General features: G+C 45.9%; 1 protein-coding gene across 2 annotated transcripts in view; it reads left to right on the forward strand.

The window, feature by feature from the left end:
- GDPD2 (glycerophosphodiester phosphodiesterase domain containing 2) overlaps positions 1-21005 on the forward strand; it is a 278190-nt gene that overhangs the window by 91595 nt on the left and 165590 nt on the right. The window lies entirely within an intron of this gene.

The following is a 21005-nucleotide window of genomic DNA, read 5'->3' on the forward strand; positions in this document are numbered from 1 at the left end:
CAGCACTAGGGCTCAAATTCCGCCCCTGAAATCTAGCATCTCGATATGCCTTCTTCACTACCGTAAGCGGATACTTTTTCTCCAAAAATCTCTCTTTTAAAATCTTCGCTTGGTCATTAAAATCATTGTCTAGCGTACAATTCCTCCGTATCCTTTGATATTGATTTTTGGGGACATTAAGTAACCACTTATCATAGTGGTTACTATTAAAGTTGATGTATCCGTTGCTATCGACTTTCTTAAAAAAGGTTTTCGTGAGGAGAGCTCCTTCTGCATGTGAGATGGTGAGATCCAAAAAGTTAATAGAGGTCCTTTCCACAGTGGGGGCAAATTTTAGACCCCAACTATTATTTTCTATCCCTTCCAGGAAACTTAGATAATTATTTTCAGTGTTGTCCCAAATGATGAATAGGTCATCTATATACCTTTTATAGACAACTACATGTTTATACAATCTCGAGGAGTAGATATGCTGTATCTCAAAGAGTCCCATTACCAGATTTGCAAAGGTTGGTGCTGCCTTAGAACCCATAGCAACGCCACAACGCTGATGGTACATATTGTCCTGGAACATGAAATAGTTATTTTTAGATATGAATTCCATACTGTCTAAGATAAAGCTTTTTTGTGTTGCAGGTAAGCGGTCATCCATCTCTAGATACTGTTTGACACATTCAAGTCCTAAATTATGCGAAATGTTGGTGTAAAGGGACGCAATGTCTAGAGTCACAAACAAAAATGACTCCTTCCACACAACCTCCTTAAGAATACTAATGAGGTGCGGTGAGTCTCTCAGGAAACTCCTCAGGTTTGTCACATGAACTCTTAAAATGGAGTCAACATATGCCGCCAAATTCTCGGTCAGGGCCCCAATGCCTGAGATAATAGGTCTCCCAGGGGGGTCAGTTAAGCTTTTATGGATTTTTGGTAGATGGTAATAGAATGCTGTTCTAGGGTTTTTAATATCCAAAAATTTGTATTCATTTTGATTAAGAATACCCCTGTCAAAGGCATTCTTTATTAGAATCCGGTATACACCAATAGATTCCTGGTATGCAAATACCCCGAAACGGCTGTCTGTGGATGGATACCATGTTTGGTATAGGTGGTCTCCTTGACTGGAGACTGCCCTTCCCGTGGTTGTTCCTTCCCGGTGAAAGACCTGGCTAGTTTCCTGCCAGCGTTGAGAAACACGTGATGGTGTCTCCGCGGCTTTATTTGCATACTTCCCAGGGGGCAATGCTCTAGAATCACTGCGTTGAGAAACACGTGATTGTGTCTCCGCAGTGGATATGTTGATCTCCCTAAGGTCAACAATGCTTGCTTAAGGATGAGAGTAGGGAGTTCTGCGTAATGGCCCTTGATGTTGTAGAGCGATTCATAATATTCCATACAACTCGATACGATGTCTTGGGTGGTATGTATCTTCGTTTTAGAGGAGTTCAAAATATGTGGAATGTATGTATTTAAGTTACGGGGGTGTAATGCTCTGGAAAGCATCTTACCGCTTCTGTCTCCAAGTTGATTAAAATCTGCTTCTTATTCGCTCTCGAAAACTGCGTGACCTTTGGTCTAAGAGTGACAGTAGCCGTTGGTGTGCATTGGATAATTGGGCCATGATGGATGTTGATAGGTTTCATTTGTGTATGGATTCTAGTGAAGCTATTTGTTCTAATAGGGCCCTAATTTCCTCTGTTCTTTCTCTTTTGAGGCGGACACCATGTGATTATAAGTACACCTCTTATGGTACATTTCAAGGCTTCCCACTTTATTGCGGGTGAGGAAGGGTCATGCTCGTGGTCAGACATGAAGTCTTGAATAGTACGTTGGATAGCAGCTCAACATGTTAGATCTTGCAGTAAGTTCTCGTTCAGCCGCCAAGTGTAGCCTGATCCACACCTGGGTCTGATCTGTATTGAGAGAAAGATAGGTGTATGATCCGACCACAGCATTGACCCAATCTCAGCCTCAGTAGGGGAGTCCAAAAATGAATGGGAAATGAGAAAGTAATCAATTCTGCTATAGAACGAGTGGGCAGGGGAATAGTAACTATAATCTCGAACCTCTGGGTGAAGAACCCTCCAGACATCTATTAAGCGCATGTCTCGCGCCTTTTTTCTAAGACTTCTAATGCAGAGAGAGGGTACGAGGTCCTACCTGACGACACATCTACCAAAGGCTCCAGTGGTAGATTAAAGTCTCCACCCAAGATCACTGGAGAGGTTCCGGCAAACTCAGTAAGCACACTCAGGCACTCCGCATGGAACTTTTTCTGGTCTTGGTTGTTGCTGTAGATGTTAGCTATTTCAACCGTCCCCTCTGACCAGGACACCTGTAGGAAAATAAAACGACCCAGTGGGTCTATATGAGAGTTCAGGATAGTATGTGCAAAAGATCTATGTATTGCTAGGACACCCCTTGATCTGGCCTCAGGATTGGTGCCATGAACCCATACAGAGTAATGTTTATTTGGCATTTTGGGGACCGTATCGGAGCGGAAGTGCGTCTCCTGCAAAAGTAAAATTGCAACTTTTTTCTTATTATTATTATTATTATTATTATTATTTATTATTATAGCGCCATTTATTCCATGGCGCTTTACAAGTGAGAGAGGGTATATGTACAACAATCATTAACAGTACAAGACAGACTGGTATAGGAGGAGAGAGGACCCTGCCCGCGAGGGCTCACAGTCTACAGGGAATGGGTGATGGTACAATAGGTGAGGACAGAGCTGGTTGCACAGTGGTCTACTGGACTGAGGGCTATTGTAGGTTGTAGGCTTGTTGGAAGAGGTGAGTCTTGAGGTTCCTCTTGAAGCTTTCCATGGTAGTGGAGAGTCTGATGTGCTGAGGTAGAGCGTTCCAGAGTATGACTCATATAGGCGATTTGACGCCTTTTTTCCGGCATATTAAGTCCCTAACATTAAAGGAGCACAATTTAAGGCTATCCATCTGACAAAGCAATCCCTACCCTCCTCTCTACTGCTCGGTAGAGCCCGCACAGGCGTAGCAGGACACACATCTTACACCTGGGGAGGGAAATAAAAAAGTGATGAGATTTTTTTTTTTTTTTTGCCAGGAGATGCAGATTTGGAACAGAAATCTGGGGCAGACATTTCGACACCAAATTTGAATTTCCTGGCAGACGACTGCACCGAAACAGCGTCAGTAACGTTTTTGTGCATTGTTTCGCCAAGAGATGCAGATTTGGTGCAGGTATTTATACACTATATTCCTGCATCAAATCTGCATCTCATGGTAAAAAAAATCACATCAGAACCACATCTTGTTTTGAATTTTTTTTTTTTTTGCCAGTAGATGCAAGTTTGGTGCAGACATATGGTGTAGAAATTACAGCACAAAATCTGTATCTCTTGGCAAAAAAACCCTGCGGTTTTCTGCTAGGAGAAGCAGGTCTGTAAACTCTGTGACCTCACCTGAGTTTAATGAGGTTATCTGAGGTTAGTTTACCTGCGGTCAAAGCTGGGGTATCATGGGAACCTCCAGCTGTGACCACAAATAAATGGAAAGATGTCACCGCTCATTGCTGCGGCTCAGTCTCTGCCTGAAGCCACAGCGTGTGGACATGTTCTGTGCACGCACGCTGTGCCTTCAGTAGCCAGAATCATCGTGGGACCTCCTGTGGATTACATTGGAGCTGGTTGTTTGAATTTATTAACCCTAGAACGCATACCTAGGGCCTCGCAGGCCTGCTAGGTTACTTGTTTTCTATTGTCTGCAAGATTGATTGCGCGTTTTAGGGTTAAATGGGTGAAAGAGGGTGGGGTTTTTTTTGTATTTTATTTCAAATAAAGGATTTTTTTGGTGTTTGTATTTCACTTACAGATTTGTAATGGGAAGGGTTTCATAGACACCTCCCATTACTAATCTAGGGCTTGGTGGCAGCTGTGACCTGTCATTAACCCCTCAATACCGCAATTGCCACGGGGCAATCGGGAAGAGCCTCGTAAAGATCCAGGATTGTCGCATCTTAAAGATGCGACAATTCTGAGCAGCTGCAAGCTGTTATTTTCACCCTGGGGTGGCCCAATAGCAATGGGCCTCCCCAGCCTGAGAATACCAGCCCCCCCCTGTTGGCTTTATCATGACTGGGTATCAAAATTGGGGGGACCACGCTCCATTTTTTTTTTAAATTATTTAAATAATTTTTAAAAATGCAGCATGGAGTCCCTCTTATTTTGATATATAGCCAAGACAAAGATAAGCACACTGCTGTGGGCTGCAGCCTGTAGTCATATGCGTTATCGGTGCTGGGTATCATAATGTAGGAGGACACTACGCCATTTTATTATTATACCACGACAGAAACACACACAGCGTCTCTAATTGCAAGCAGTCAGACAATTTGTCACACAGGGTGGGGTCGGTGTATGACTGGAACCAATCACAGACGCCTGGACTGCCGGTGCAGTGCATATGCATGAGGTTAATGAGCGGCCCCAGAAGTAGTGTTACTGCCGTGTGGGAGACTGGTAAGTATAGTATGCTTGCTCTATCCCAATTTTCTTACTTTTTCCTTTTTATTTTTATTTTTTTAATTACCAGGTGGCCAGAAGGAGATAATTATCTGGAGTTCCCAGAGAACTCGGGCCGTTGATTGGTGCAGAGGTACTAGGTAACTTGTGTGGATCTGGACTTTTACAGTCCGGTTTCGCTCATCACTAGTCTTTACATCTGCCAACCACCCCTGATGAAGCATTTGTGAAATGCATGTCAGGTTTGTTTAGAGCGTGAGCTCTTGTACCTTGCTACTTCAGAAAAAGTACCTTTACTTTACTATAAATTTACTTTTAACAAAATTCTGCTTTCTTGGCATTCCAGTCTCTATAGCCTCCTTTGTTTGACTATTATTTATTTTTTGTTTAATTGCCAGTCGGTGTCTTTATTGTACACATGACCTTTTGTGTTTTATTCTTTCATTTGTCCCAATAAGTAATAAATGAATGTGCATCAAACTCGAGGTTGCATTAATCAATATTTACTTTATTTTTGCATAGCACAGAGAGGCATCACAAACGCCACAAGTTCATTCAATCTTGTGTCCTTGAAAGTTGCATTCCATGGTACATCCATGCTGGAGACACAGGGCAGAGGAAGAACAAGCTTGTGTGAATGCTGCTGCAATATTTCAGTAACATGCCCTTGCCTGATGAAGGGAAATCTCCCTGAAACGTAGCAGCAGTACTCAGACGCCCTGGTTCTTCCTCCACCCTGTCTCTCCTGCAGGATGATTAGTTGAATACTATCAAGGTCGCAAGATTATGACATTTTATATCACATTTGTGGCGTTTGTAAGTGATGCCTCTCTGTACTGTACACACAACATTGATGGTTATTAATAATTTAGTGGCAAAATGTATAATTGTTGGAGGAAGGTTGAACTAGATGGACCGGGGTCTTTTTTTCAACCTACCGTATGTAACTATGTAACTATCTGGAGTTTGATGCACATTAATTTCTTATTGAGAAATCCTGTTTATACAGATAAGATAATATAATACTAAATGATGTGGTTTGTGCCTTTTATTCCTATCTTGGTGGTTTTTCTGTTGGCTCACACACCGTTCAGTCATTGTGTCTATTGTGCTGGATTCATGTATGATTTTTTTTAAACTTTATTTAATATAACTTACATTTTATTTTTGCAAATACCTTAGTCCTCCTGCATATAATTTAAGGTTGGCTTCTGATTCGTATTTGTGCTTTAAATCTTTCACATCCCTCAGCCTGTTTTCACCTTTTACCAGGCCACATTTTACTATTCTGACAAGCGTAATTTTATGAGATTATAAAGGGGGCTTTACACGCAACGACATCGCTAACGAGATGTCGTTGGGGTGACGGAATTCGTGACGCACATCCGACCTCGTTAGCGACGTCGTTGCGTGTGAAACGCACGAATGACCGCTAACGATCAAAATTACTCACCATATCGTTGATTGTTGACACGTCGTTCTAATCTCAAATATCGTTGCAGGATGCAGGTTGTTCATCGTTCTTACGGCAGCACACATTGCTATGTGTGCTGCTGCAAGAACGAGGAACAACATCGTACCTGCAGCCGCCAGCAATGAGGAAGGAAGGAGGTGGGCGGGATGTTCCGGCCACTCATCTCCGCTCCTCCGCTTCTATTGGACGGCTGCTTAGTGACGCCGCACGAACCTCCCCCTTAGAAAAGAGGCGGTTCGCCGGCCATAGCGACGTTGCTATGCAGGTAAGTATGTGTGACGGGGACTAACGATGTTGTGCGCCACAGGCAATTATTTGCTCCATGACGCACAACCAACGGGGGCAGGTGCTTTCACCAGCGACATCGCTAGCGATGTTGCTGTGTGTAAAGTGGCCGTAACTCTGTAACGATTCAATAGATCTCAGTGATCTAAGATTTTTTTTTTTAACAACCAACACATTGTATATTATGATAGTGGTAAATTTAGTTTATTTCTGAAAATATCAGAATCTTGGTGAAAATGTTGTAAGTTTCACAATTTTTAAACTTTCAAGGTTTATGCCCTTAAACCAGATTAGTTAAATGACACAAAATAGTTAATAAATATAATTTCCCACATGTGTACTTTCACATCACCATCATTTTTTTTTTAAATTTTTTTTAGGACGTTTTTATTAGTAACTTCAAATTTTTCAACACAATTTACAAAACAATTTTTTTTAGGGACCACATCACATTTGAAGTGACCCTATTTTGTAAACTACTCCCTTCAAGGAATTAATCTAGAGGTATGGTGAGCACCTTGAAACCCACAGGTGCTTCACAGACATTTATAACTTTGAGCCTTGAACATTTTTCACACAAACCTGTTACTTTTGCACCAAATTATTCATTTTTACAAGGAGAAAATGGACCATACAGTTTGTTGTGCAATGTCCCCTGATTACCCATATGTGGTGGAAAACTACTGTTTGGTTGCAGGGCTTGGAAGGAAAGAGCATCATTTAATGTTTGGAGTGCAAAATTGGCTGGAATAGATAGCGGTCACCATGTCGCATTGCAGAACCCCTCAAGTGCCTAAACAGGAAACTCCCCCCCCCCCCCCCACACACACACACACACACACACACAAGATCCCAATGTTGGGAACTACACCCCCAAAGATTTAATCTAGAGATGTGGTGAGCACCTTAAACCCAAAGACTCTAAATAGAATTGTATAATGTCGAGCCGTGAAAATCACATTTTCCAACAAAAATAGTGCTTTGGCCCCATATTGTTCATTTTCACAAAGGAAATTTGTTGTGCAATTTCTCTTGAGTATGCAAATAACCCATATGAGGTGGAAAACCACTTTTTGAGCACATTGCAGGGGTTGGAAGGGAATATAGTAGTTACACCTACCTATACTTGAATTCCCAGATGGGTGTAAATTCTAATAAGTGGTCACTTGAGGGGAGTTTCCAGTGTTCTGGCACATCAGAGGCAAACTATTCTAGAAAAATCTGCACCAGAAAAGTCAAATAGTGCTCCTTCCATGTGGACAAACAGTACTGTACAGTCACATATGGGGTATTGTGACGTTCAGCAGAAGTTGTATTACAAATTTTGTGGCCTTTTTTGGCCATTTCCCCTTGTGAAAATAAAAAATCTAGGGCTGAAACAGTATTTTAGTAATAAAAATGCATTTATTAGCTCTTCATTACAAGATGGTATAAAATTCTTTGACACACCTGTGGTGTTAAAATCCTCACTGCATTGCTAGATGTATTCACTGAGTTTGTAAAATGTGGTCACTTATAGAGGGTTTTGATGTTTTGGCACCCCAAGGGCTCGGTCAATGTGATATGACCATTCCAGAAAATGCATTTCAATATGGCGCGCCTTCCCTTCTCAGCTTTGCAATGTGCCTGAACCAACCACATATAGAATACATGGTTTCCAACCATATATAGCATATTGGTAAATCGAAGAGAAATTGCGTAACAAATTATGTGGTCCATTTCCCTTTTGAAAATGAAAAACTCGGGTCATAGCAACATTTTGTAGAAAGATTCATTTTTAATTTACGCAGCCCAGTTTTACAAAATTCTGTGAATCATCTTTTTGTGTTTAACCCCTTCAGCCCCCAGCCTGTTTTCACCTTAAAGACCCGGCCATTTTTTGCAATTTTGACCAGTGTCACTTTGACAGGTTATAACTCTGGAACACTTCAACGGATCCTGGTGATTCTGACATTGTTTTTTAGTGACATATTGTACTTCATGTCAGTGGTAAATTTAGGCCGATATGTTTTGCGTTTATTTGTGAAAATTTCGGAAATTTGGCGAAAAATGTTGAAAATTTCGCAATTTTCAAAATTTGAAATTTTATGCCCATAAATCTGAGAGAGATGTCACACAAAATAGTTACTAAATAACATTTCTCACTTGTCTGCTTTACACCAGCACAATTTTTGAAAAAAAAAAAAATTTCGTTAGGAAGTTAAAAGGGTTCAAAGTTCATCAGCAATTTCTCATTTTTCCAACAAAATTTACAAAAAAAAATTTTTTAGCTACCACATCACATTTGGAGTGATTTGAGAAACCTAGGCGAATGAAAATACCCAAAAGTGACCCCATTCTAAAATTTGCACCCCTCACTCTGCTTAAAACCACATCCAAGAAGTTTATTAACCCTTTAGGAGCTTCACAGCAACCAAAGCAATGTAGAAGAAAAAATGAAAATTTTACTTTTTTAACACAAAAATGTTACTTTAGCCATAAAAATTAGTATTTTCACAAGGGTATCAGGAAAAATGCACCATAAAATGTATCATGCATTTTCTCCTGAATACGCAGATACCTCATATATGGTGAAAATCAAATGTTTGGGCACACGGCAGGACTCGGAAGGCAAGGAGCGCCATTTGAATTTTTGAGTGCAAAATTAGCTGCACTCATTAGCGGACGCCATGTCGGGTTTGAAGACTCCCTGAGGTCCCCCATAAGTGACCCCATTTTGGAAACTAGAGCCCTCAAATATTTTTTCTAGATATTTGATGTGCACTTTGAACCCCTGGGGGCTTCACAGAAGTTTATAACGTTGAGCCGTGAAAAGAAAATTTTTTTTTTTACCACAAAACTGTTGCTTCAACCAGGTAGCTTTTTTATCACAAGGGTATCAGGAAAAAATGCACCATAAAATGTATTGTGCATTTTCTCCTGAGTACGCAGATACCTCATATGTGGTGGAAATCAAATGTTTGAGCAAACAGCAGGACTCGGAAGGCAAGGAGCGCCATTTCACAGCAAAATTGGTTGGAATTATTAGCGGACGCCATGTTGCGTTTGGAGACCCCCCTGAAGTGCCTAAACAATGGAGCTCCCCCACAATTGACCCCATTTTGGAAACTAGACCCCTCATGGAATTTATCTAGCTGTTTAGTGAGCACTTTGAACCCCTGGAGGCTTCACAAACGTTTGTAATGTTCAGCCGTGAAAATATTTTATTCTTTTTTTTTTACCACAAAATTGTTTTTTCAAACAGGTAGCTTTTTTTCACAAGGGCATCAGGAAAAAATGCACCATAAAATGTATTGTGCAATATCTCCTGAGTACACCGGTACCTCATATGTGGTGGAAATCAATTGTTTGGGCGCACAGCAGGGCTCAGAAGAGAAGGAGCGCCATTTCACAGTAAAATTGATTGGAATTATTAGCAGACGCCATGTGGCATTTGGAGACCCCCTGAGGTGCCTAAACAATGGAGCTCCCCCACATGTGATCCCATTTTGGAAACTAGACCCCCCCCATACAAAAAAATTAGTTTGGCGAAATAAAAAATACAGACATCAGTAAAAAAAAAAATTGAATAAAAAAAAAATATATGAGCGCCTGCCACTAAGACCAGTGCCAAACGTGAGAGCAATGCACGAGTCTCGCATCGCATCATCCACTCCAGTCTGGAAGCGAGCAACTGCGCTGGATAATGCGATGCGAGAGGGCGGGGCGGCAGATGAGAAAGGGCGCAGCGGATGGAGGAGCGGCAGAGGATGGGAAAGGGTGCAGCGGATGGATGATGGGAAATGGTGCAGCGGATGGAGGAGCGGCGGAGGATGGGGGGGCGGGAGGTGAGATGGGGATACCTACCTTACAGGATGGATCTAGGCAGCAGGATCACAGCAGACAGAAGAGGCAGCAGATGAAGGAGGCAACAGATTGAGGAGTGTGAGAGGGGGCAGTAGATGAAGAAGATGGGAGAGAGCAGGCAGCAGATCGGGGAGGGGGGCAGAGTCTGATGGGAGGGAGAGATGGCACATGGAGGAGGGGAGAGGGGGCCCCGGGGGGAGGGGGGCCCCCAGAACATGGAGGGGGGAGGGTGGCTTGCAGCACATGTGGGGGGAGGGTGGCTTGCAGCACATGTGGGGGGAGGGTGGCTTGCAGCACATGGAGGGGGAGGGTGGCTTGCAGCAAATGGAGGGGTGGAGGTGTGGTGGCGATGGAGAAGGGGCAGCCGATGAAGGAGGTGGCGGCGGCCGATCGGGAACAGTGGGGGAAGATTCGGGGGTAGCAGCGGCTGAAAAAGGTGGGTGCGACGGCGGCGGGGACAGTGGCGAGCGTGGCAGCGAGGACAGTGGCGAACGTGGCGGCGGGGACAGTGGCGAACGTGGCGGTGGGGAAAGTGGCGGGCGGGGCGATCGGGGACAGCGGTGGATCGGGAGCAGCGGCGGGGAGATCGGCGACAGCAGCGGGGCTGGGGCTGGCGGGCGGGGCGATCGGAGACAGCGGCGGGGCTGGCGCTGGCAGGCGGGGCGATCGGAGACAGCGGCAGGGCTGGCAGTGGTGGGCGGGGTGATCGGAGACAGCGGCGGGGCTGGCGGTGGCGGGCGGGGCGATCGGAGACAGTGGCGGGGCTGGCAGGCGGGGCGATCTGAGACACAGCGGCGGGGCTGGCGGTGGCAGGCGGGGTGATAGGAGACAGCGGCAGGGCTGGCGGGGCGATCGGAGACAGCGGCGGGGCTGGCGCTCTCCTTGGCTTTCAGGGACGGACACAAGTCACCGGCACCAGATCCACGGTGATTGGAGAGATCGGTCACAAGACCGGTCTCTCCAATAAGAGCTGGGGGGCGGGTGAAGCACTGATCACCCAGCTCCAGCCAATGGCCAGTGCTACAGCAGCACTGATCAGGGCTGGATTTCAATGTTCCAGCCATTTTCAATGGCTGGAACATTACAGTGACTGTAATTGGCTGAGCGGCGTTCGTCAGCCAATCACAACCTCTGTAGGTTCGGGGAGGAGGCATCACCCCTCCTGAGGTCAGGCAGAGTTTCCCTCCTTCCCGAATCTACTGTTTAATTAAACAAATTTCACTCCCCGGGGCTCCGGGACCCCGATTTCGCCATGACGTACTGGGTACGTCATGGGTCGTTTAGCACCATGTCACCATGACGTACCCAGTACGTCAAGGGTCGTTAAGGGGTTAAAATGCTCACTACTAAAGATAAGCGAACCTGACCTGTAAAGTTTTAGGGTTCGTACCAAAAACTGGGTGTCAGGGGCTCGAACTTGAACACTGTCTTTTTACAAAAAAAAGAAAGTGTGTCCGAATTCGGGAGCTGTTTGCATGATACCTCAATTGAGCATCGGGATGCTTGGGTACACTCAGTGCTCTGCCCTGTGAGAGCTGCTTGCAGTCTCAGAATGGCTATCACTAGGGGTAAAACAACATTTTCGGATGCTGTATGTTAAAAAAAACAAAACAAAAAAATAAATAATTCCCTACCCTGGTAATCCCCTGTTTATGGTCTGCTATATGTGGGGGAAGAGCCAAACTGCGCTATCACTGACTTCCATTATATTCGTTACTTGAGTAAAGAATATAATCAGTTCGGGTCCCCAAAATAACTTTTAACTAAAGTCCGGCTGAACCCAGTGAACCCTGAACATCCATGAGTCCATTCATCTCTACTCACTACACCTCTAGACGAATTCCGTTTCCAAAACTGGGTCACATGTGGCTGGTTTCTGCTGTTTTGGCACCATAGCGGAACTTCAAATGCGACATGGCAATCTGCAGTTCTATATGCCTACCAAATCTGAACTCGAATAGCACATTTTTACACTATGGGCATTTTCCAGAAGCACACAGTGGAAGTTACAGAATGAAAATGGCAAACATGCCATCGTAGTGCCGAATACATTGTGCCCAGCTTGATCTTCTGGAACCACACACCCATAAAATAAGTGGGTTCTTCTTGTGACGCCCTGACAAAACCAGGTTGTCACAGAGACTGCACAAATCTTCCAGGTGCAGGACTCCATCCTCCTTGGCATACCAACCAAACCCACACCCAGGTACACAACACCAGCCAGCAAAGCCAAGTCACCCCCCATGACAATATGGAGACACCAGTGGGCGGGGCCAAGCAGATAGTGACTCCCACCTAGGTGTCCTGAGGTGTTCTGGGAAGGAACAAGTCAGTCAGACAGAGTCTAGTTTGGAGTGAGGAAATGAGAGGAGTGTGGAGTGACAGGGTAGTCAGGGGTTGGAGCCTCTGGACTACCGGACTACTGACTAGGTGGCAGTCGGCAGACAGGTCCACAGGCGACGGAGATCCGGTCGTAGGAGACCTTAAGTGGACTGGGGCAGGGTTGTAGCCCGCCGGTGCCGACAGCGGTAATCCGGTCTGGAGGCCATGTACAGTCAGGGTGCCTGGACACTAGGGAGAGGACTGCTTCAAGTCCCTTGTCAATTAGCCAGCCGGAGACAAGATTCTACGTCTTGTCCCACCAGCAAGCCCAGAGAGCGAGACGGAAGCCCAATGAGGGGGATAGGGCTCCGCAATTGCCTGCTAAGATCCCACGGGTCAGTTCTCGCGGGCCACAGCTCCCAACATATAGAATCACTGGGCGTGGACTTCCCCGTTTTCAAGCGGAGTAGTCAAACCGAAGACACAAACACTAAGTGCAGGAGGAAGGGACCCCTGTTTGCTGTACCAGGGTGTGGGACCCGAATACACCTGCCGGAGGTCACCGGTCACTGGCAATTTGGTTTACCACTGGACTCTGTGTGAATTTCTCTGGAACTGTGAGTACACCATTACCACCCGGTCCAGCCCTGCAGAACACGCTCCGCAGCATCCTTTCCCGTGACAACACCTTCCCTACCCGTGGAGGGGATACCATCCTGCTGCTCTGCTCCATCAGCCCCGGGCGTCCCCTACCAAGGCAGCAGCAGTGTCCCCATCCATCACCGCAACCCACAGGTGGCGTCACTGACAAACTCTTCCCCTGTAAATACCCCCTTTTTTATTGTTGTGGGCGACGAGCCGCTGCACGAGCCCCGGATCCGGCTGCCACTCGAGCCCCAGCCACGATCCCGGATCCTAGCGCCTTGGGTACCCTTCCCTGACGTGGTCAGTCACCCCCTGCCCGCGACATTCTCACTACGTTAATGTTAAGCATGTGGATGCTAACTGCGGTTTAGACATATTGTGGGGCTCAGAGGGGAGGCGGGCATTTAGAAGTGCAGATTTGCTGGATTTCATTTGGTGGGGGTCATGCCCCTTTTTCAGAGCCTTTGTGCTACCAAGTAACTTGGACACATACTATTTTTCTGTTAACAGATGATGGATCCAAGTAGGGACTTGTTTTTTGTTGAGTTGAAGCCTTTATTGGTGTTATTTTGGGGTACAAAACATTTTGGATCACTTCACATGTATCCAGTGCTCTACGCTGAGCATTTACATTAGGGTTTCCATTTAAATATTTGAAACACATGATTCAGATAAAACACCAACAGATCCAATCACTAATGAGGCAGCAGAATTACTACGGACTCTGTTTGGTCTATGTTTAGTGGTATCCGGCTCTTCAGACATGCACAAACCTGTGGCTGTCTGCGCTTTTGTGCACACCTAAAAACATACCTATAATGAGGGACACCCCTGGATCATAGACCAGACCGCATTCAGTGTCTTCATCTGCCTCATTAAAGGATATTTCTGCTGAGATCTGTCTGAATCACATATTGCAGAGATTTGTAAGGAAACCCCAGTGTAAGCGTTCAGCACAGAGCACAGGATAAACATAAGCTGAGCCTTAACCCTTTAGTGACGGAGCTAATTTTCACCTTAATGACCAGACCAAATTTTGCAATTCTGACCAGTGTCACTTCATGAGGTTATAACTCTGGAACGCTTCAACGGATCCCGGTGATTCTGAGATTGTTTTTTCGTCACATATTGGACTTCATGTTAGTACCAAATTTAGGACAATATTTTTTGTGTTTATTTATGAAAAAAATTGAATATTGGCAAAAATTTTGAAAATTTAGCAATTTTCAACTTTTGAATTTTTATACCGTTAAACCAGAGATTTCTGTGACACAAAATAGTTAATAAATAACATTTCCCACATGTCTACTTTACATCAGCACAATTTTGGAAACAAATTTTTTTTTTGTTAGGAAGTTAGAGGGGTTCAAAGTTTATCAGCAATTTCTCATTTTTACATCAAAATTTACAAAACCAGTTTTTTAGGGACCACATCACATTTGAAGTGACTTCAATAGGCCTAGATGACAGAAAATACCCAAAAGTGACACCATTCTAAAAACTGCACCCCCCAAAGTACTCAAAACCACATTCAAGAAGTTTATTAACCCTTCAGGTGCTTCACATGAACAAAAGCAATGTGGAATGAAAAAAAGCAAAAATTAAATTTTACCTAAAAATGTTGCTCTAACCCAAATTTATTCACTTTTAGAAGAAATAACACAACAAAATGGACCTCAAAACTTGTTCCCCACTTTCTTATGAGCGCGCCGATACCCCACATGTGGTCAGAAACCTCTGTTTGGACAAATGGGAGGGCTCGGAACAGAAGGAGCAATATTTGAATTTTGGAAAGCAAATTTGGCTGAAATAGATTGCGGGCACCATGTTGCATTTACAGGTCCGCTAAGGTACCTAAACAGAAGAAATCCCTCACAAGTGACACCATTTTGGAAACTAGACCCCTCAAGGCTTCTATCTAGGGGTATAGTGAGCATTTTAGATCCACAGGTACTTCACAGATTTTGTTAACGTTACGTTGTCATATTGAAAATTTTAATAATTTTCTCCAAAATGTTGCTTTAGCATCAATTTTCTCACTTTTTGAAGAGGTAATTCCAAAAATTTGACCTCCAAGGTTTGTTAACCACTTTTTTATGAGCGCGGTGATACCTCACATGTGGTCTGAAACCTTTGTTTGGACAAATGGGAGGGCTTGGAACGAAAGGAGCAATATTTGAATTTTAGAAAGGAAATTTGGCTGAAAAAGATTGCGGGCACCATGTCGCATTTGGAGGTCCCCTAAGGTACCTAAACAGCAGAAACCCCGCACAAGTGGCCCCATTTTGGAAACTAGGCCCCTCAAGGAATTTAGCTAGATGTTTGGTGAGTACCCTGAACCCTCAGGTGCTTCACAGAATTTTATAACGTTGAGCCATGAAAAAAAAAAAATAAAATTTTACCACAAAATTGTTATTTCAACCAGGTAGCTTTTTTTTTTACAAGAGTAAAAGGAAAAAATTCAGCATAACATTTATTGTGCAATTTCTCCTGAGTTTGGCGATACCTTATATGTGGTGGAAATCAACTGTTTGGGCGCATGGCAGGGCTCGGAAGGGAAGGAGTGCCATTTGACTGCAAAATTGGCTGGAATCAATAGCGGACGACAGGTTGCATTTGGAGAGCCCCTGAGGTGCCTAAACAGTGGCGGTCCCCCACAAGTGACTTCATTCTGGAAACAAGACACCTCAAGGCTTTTATCAAGGTGTATAGTGAGCAGTTTGAATCCACGAGTACTTCACAGAATTTGATAAGCTTAGGTTGCCATATTGAAAATTTTCATTTTTTTCACAAAACTGTTGCTTTAGCATCAAATTTCTCACTTTTTCAAGAGACAACAACAAACCGTGGACCCCACAGGTTGTTATCCAATGTCTTATGAGCACAGGGATACCCCACACGTGGCCAAAAACCTCTGTTTGGATAAATGGGAGGGCTTGGAATGGAGGGAGCACCATTTGAATTCTGGAAAAGTTGAAATAAATTGCGCGCACCATGTCACATTAGCAGGGCCCCTTGGGTACCTATACATCAGAAAACCCCCACAAGTGACCCCATTTTGGAAACTGGATTTTATTCAGGAGTATAGTAAGCATTTTGAATCCACAGGTACTTCACAAAAATGTTGCTGTAGCAACAAATGTCTCACTGTTAGGCTCTGTGGCCATGATCCAGCGACACGGCATCTAGTACACAGTGTCAGCCTCCTGCAGAGATGTGAGTGTTGTCCACGGGAGAACGCAGCTGCCCAAGCCCACGATTTGGGTTCAGGCCGCTGTGGAGCTCTATGCTACCTGCAGAGAACACTCATCTCCGCAGCATAAATTGACATGCTGAGGCTCGGGAAGCTGCACCACAGGTCGGTTTATGCTGCGGAGAAAAGAAGCACAGTGGGCACGGGATTTCTAAAAATCCTTCCACTGTGTTTCTACTGCACAACGCAGCATTATGGACACAGGGAAAACACTCTGCGCCCAAAACGCTGCAAACCCTGATTGTGGGCACACAGCGTAAAATGCTACAATGGATGAATGGATAGATGTCAAACAAATATAACGTCCCATTCCCCTGCATATTCTAAGCTGGCGCCCTTTAGTGCCTTTCATGTGGCACTAAAGGGTGCCTAGCCTTGTATTTAGCCCCCCAAAAAATTAATAATTAAAATAAACGACGTGGGGTCCCCCCTATTTTTGATAGCCAGCTAGGGTAAAGCAGACAGCTGTAGCCTGCAAACCACAGCTGACAGCTTCACCTTGGCTGGTGATCAATTTGGAGGGCTCCCCAGGCGTTTTTTAAAAAAAAAAAAAACGTGGGGTCCCCCCCAAATTAGATCACCAGCCAAGGTGAAGCGGACAGCTGGGGTCTGGTATTCTCAGGGTGGGAAGAGCCATGGTTATTGGACTCTTCCCAGCCTAAAAATAGCAGGCCGCAGCCGCCCCAGAAGTGGCGCATCCATTAGATGCGCCAATCCTGGCGCTTCGCCCCAGCTCATCCCGCGCCCTGGTGCGGTGGCAGACGGGGTAATATATGGGGTTGATACCAGCTGTAATGTCACCTGGCATCAAGCCCTGGGGTTAGTGATGTCACGGCATCTGAACAGATACCCGACATCACTAACCCAGTCAGTAATAGAAAAAAAAAAGACAAAAAAAAAATTTATTTGAAAAAACACTCCCCGAAACATTCCTCTTTTACCAATTTATTGAAAATAAAGAAATTCCGGTCGCTGTAATCCATTTTGGAGGTCCCACGCCGACTCTGGATCTTCTAGAATATGGGGGGCACGTTCAGGGAACGTATCCCCCATTTTCTGGAAGAGCAAGCTCTCCATGAGCAGTGTGGGTGCAGTAATCTGAGAATACTGCACTCACACTGCCCCGGTCCAACCTAGGGCAGAGTGACCTGCAGTAACCTCATTCCAGAATATGAGGGGCACGCTCACAGAACGTACCCCCCATTTTCTGGAACAGCAGCCTCTCCATGTGAGGAGTGTGGCTGCAGATCACTGCACTCACCCTCCCCCGGTCCACAGTGGAGCCTGTGCATCAGCGACGTCAGCAGGATCCCTGCTTGCAGGGATCCAGCTGACAGCCGCTGTCTGCGCATGCGCCGCCAGCTTTGAAGAAGGAGGCGGCGATCACGGGCCCGGAGCGGCAGACAGGTAACGTATAACCAGGGGCTTGGGGGGTGACCTAGTGGGACCTGGGGACACCTTTCTGCCGCATGTGACGTGTCACATGCGGCAGAAAGAGCAGAATGAAGGCGGCCGCGCGCTGTGCGCCGCCATCTTCCACGCTCCGGAGGGGGGAGGGGGGTGGTGGCTCTGGAGAACCGGAGGGGGCTCCGGTGACCAGAGGGCTCCGGTGGACCGGAGGAGGGGTCAGGGGGAGGACATTTCCCTCCGATCTGAAATGTTTGATCATTTCAGATCGGAGGGAAATGACTGCAGAGCCGGCGCCGGCGGCAGTTTTCTGTGCGCTTCGGCGCCATTTTGGATGTCCGGTGGGGGTAGGGGTGGGGGTGGGGGGACTCTCCGGTACCGGGGGCTTTGGGGGCACTAGGGGGTTAGATTTATTTCTCATCTGACATGTTTGATCATGTCAGATGAAAAAGAAATCAGTTTTACCGGCCATTTCTTTTTTTTTCATGTGTTCGTCGGTATACGGTGTATACCGCCGATCACATGATCGGGGTCCAAAAAAAACACCCCGATTCATAATCTGGGGGGTCTCAGCTACCCCCGGTAGCTGAAACCCCCGAGATTTTCGGTCGCTGGGGGGCGCTACAGGGTTTTTTCGGGCCGCCGCTTTAAAGCGGCGGAACAGAATAAGTACCCTGTTTTGCCGCGGCTTTAAGTCGTACGGCCGTCGTTATGAGGTTAAGGGGGCTTTACACGCTACGATATCGTTAATGTTTTGTCGTCGGGGTCAAGTTGTTAGTGACGCACATCCGGCGTTATTAACGATATCGTAACGTGTGACACTGACCAGCGACCTTAAGCGACCTCAAAAATGGTGAAAATCATTCACCATGGAGATTTCGTCCCAAACTCAAAAATCGGTAAGGGTTGTTTATCCAGGTGGTTCATTGCTCATGCGGCAGCACACATAGCTATGTGTGACACCACAGGAGCGAGGAACGTCTCCTTACCTGCCGCCGGCCACAATGCGGAAGGAAAGAGGTGGGCGGGATGTTACATCCTGCTCATCTCCGCCCCTCCGCTTTGATTGGCCGGCCGCTTAATGACGTTGCGGTGACGTCGCTGTGATGCCGAACGTCCCTCCCCCTTGAAGGAGGGCTTGTTCGGCAGTCACAGCGACGACGCCGACCAGGTAAGTATGTGTGACGCTGCCGTAGCGATAATGTTCGCTACGGCAGCATCACAAACAATCCCATGCGCGACAGGGGCGGGTACTTAAACGCTCGCTATCGCTACAAATTGCTAGCGATATTGCTACCGTGTAAAGCCCCCTTAACTGTGATTTTTGGGAGGAAGAATCAACAAATCAACAGCATGTAAAGAATTGGTTTTATTTATGTTTTACTTTTGTTGACCATTGTTCAGATTTTTAGTAGGCAGAGTGAACATTATTTTTTTATTTTAATGCCATTCCAAGTGTGGTATAAGTTTTAAGTCAGCTTTATTCTTCAGGTCAGTATGATTACAAGGATACCATTTTTATGTATTGCTGCTGTGGCACCCCTAGGGGTATTAGTCACAGTAAAACCATCATTAGTTACTCAATACAAGCACTAGAGCAGACACCGCACTACCACCTCTGGCCAGAAGGGGGAGCTCAAGAGACTCCCCTAGAGATTTTCTGATCTGAGGTAAAATTGATAGTTTAGTTTTTTCTGTTGGAGCCGGGACGTTCAGAGGAGCAGTTACAGAGAAATTGCTCTGAGGTCCTTAGGAGAGACTGACAATTTCCAGGCCCAAGCCATTGGTCTGAGGAGGAGGAGCCAGAGAAGAGGAACATTTTAGGAACTGGGTAGCCATTAATATCTACCCCTGAAAAGGCGCAGATACGGACACCGGATCCGTGGCTGCATTAGTTTCACACAATATAGCAACCAGGAAAAGTGAAGGCGATTCAAGCTTCACCAGGGTCAGACACAGCAACATCCAGAGAGTTCAGCGGTACTCCCGGAGGGGGTAAGCAGAGGAAAAGGACTCAAGTTGCCTGTTGAATTAGGACCCGGGAGGGACAGTTTGGGCCGGCAGCCAGTTCACAAACAGCAGCAGGGCCACACACAGACAGCGCAAAGAAGGAGGCCAAAGACCTGGCAGGGCATAGTAACTTAGCCCTCCTTATACAGACACCGGTGATGGGACTTGTTGTTATGCAGTTTTTTGTTGAACTAAACCGGTTAAACGTCGCCTGCGCCTCAGTCTCTCATTTGGGCAGTAGCCACCTATCCAGGATTGGGACCATCGAAGCTGAAAAAACCTATTACTGATCAAGTAAGTGTCTGCGCCCCTAAAGTCTCCTCACAATACCATTATCTATAACCACCATTGACTTTTACCTCACCTGCCTGGGACCCACAGCCCTACCCGGAAAGGGCTTTCCACCTCAGCTGCCCACATCATCATCCCCGGCCAGCTACTGGCAGCGGTAGCCATAAATAGCCACATTTATTCCGGGTGGCGTCACGAAAAACTCATAAACTTTTATTTATCCCCTGTAAATACCCCCCATTGCACTGTGCATCGCCTGAGACCACAGCCTGGGTCGAGCCACCCGTGACATCCCCTCAAGAAATAGACCCCCGATCCGGTGCTGGGTACCCCGGTCTCCTGGGCGTCACAAATTGGCGTCACGAACAGGATCTACCGTGCCCAGCTAAACTGGGTATTGTGTGCCGTGATTTCCAGTAAAATTGGCCAAAAACTGTGTGAAAAACATCAAAAATTGACTTTATTGAAGAAAATTTATTTTCCCCATTGAAAACCATTGAAATTGACTTTTTCCCATTGAAAGACATGGGGTCAAAATGGTCGCCATCCTCTGAGGTAATCACCTTATAACATCCTGGGCGCGAGACTGTGTTATTTGAACTGCGCCACAGCCTGAGCTCTGACTAAAAAAAAAAAATCCTGCTGCGCCGCGGAACTATTGTGCGCCATCCCGACGGAAGCAGAGGGCCGGAAGGGTCCAGATTAACTAAGGGGGCGCAACATGTCACACCACGGTGATGCTGATGCACCAGGTGATGCGACCGCAGCAGAAGGACAAAATATGAATAGAGCGCCTGGCAGCCCAGCGGTGCAAGGAGCAGCGCCCATCATGCCATTTCTGATGCCCTATACTCCAGGTGCCCCGTGGCTACCACACTATGAAGGTAAGCCAAATACTCTTGATAACTTTAATGAGAAGCTGCAAGCCTACTTCAACATGTACCCTGCCCTGACACAGATTCAGCGTGTTGGTC

Source organism: Anomaloglossus baeobatrachus, chromosome 9, assembly GCF_048569485.1.
Source record: "Anomaloglossus baeobatrachus isolate aAnoBae1 chromosome 9, aAnoBae1.hap1, whole genome shotgun sequence".
NCBI lineage: Eukaryota > Metazoa > Chordata > Amphibia > Anura > Aromobatidae > Anomaloglossus > Anomaloglossus baeobatrachus.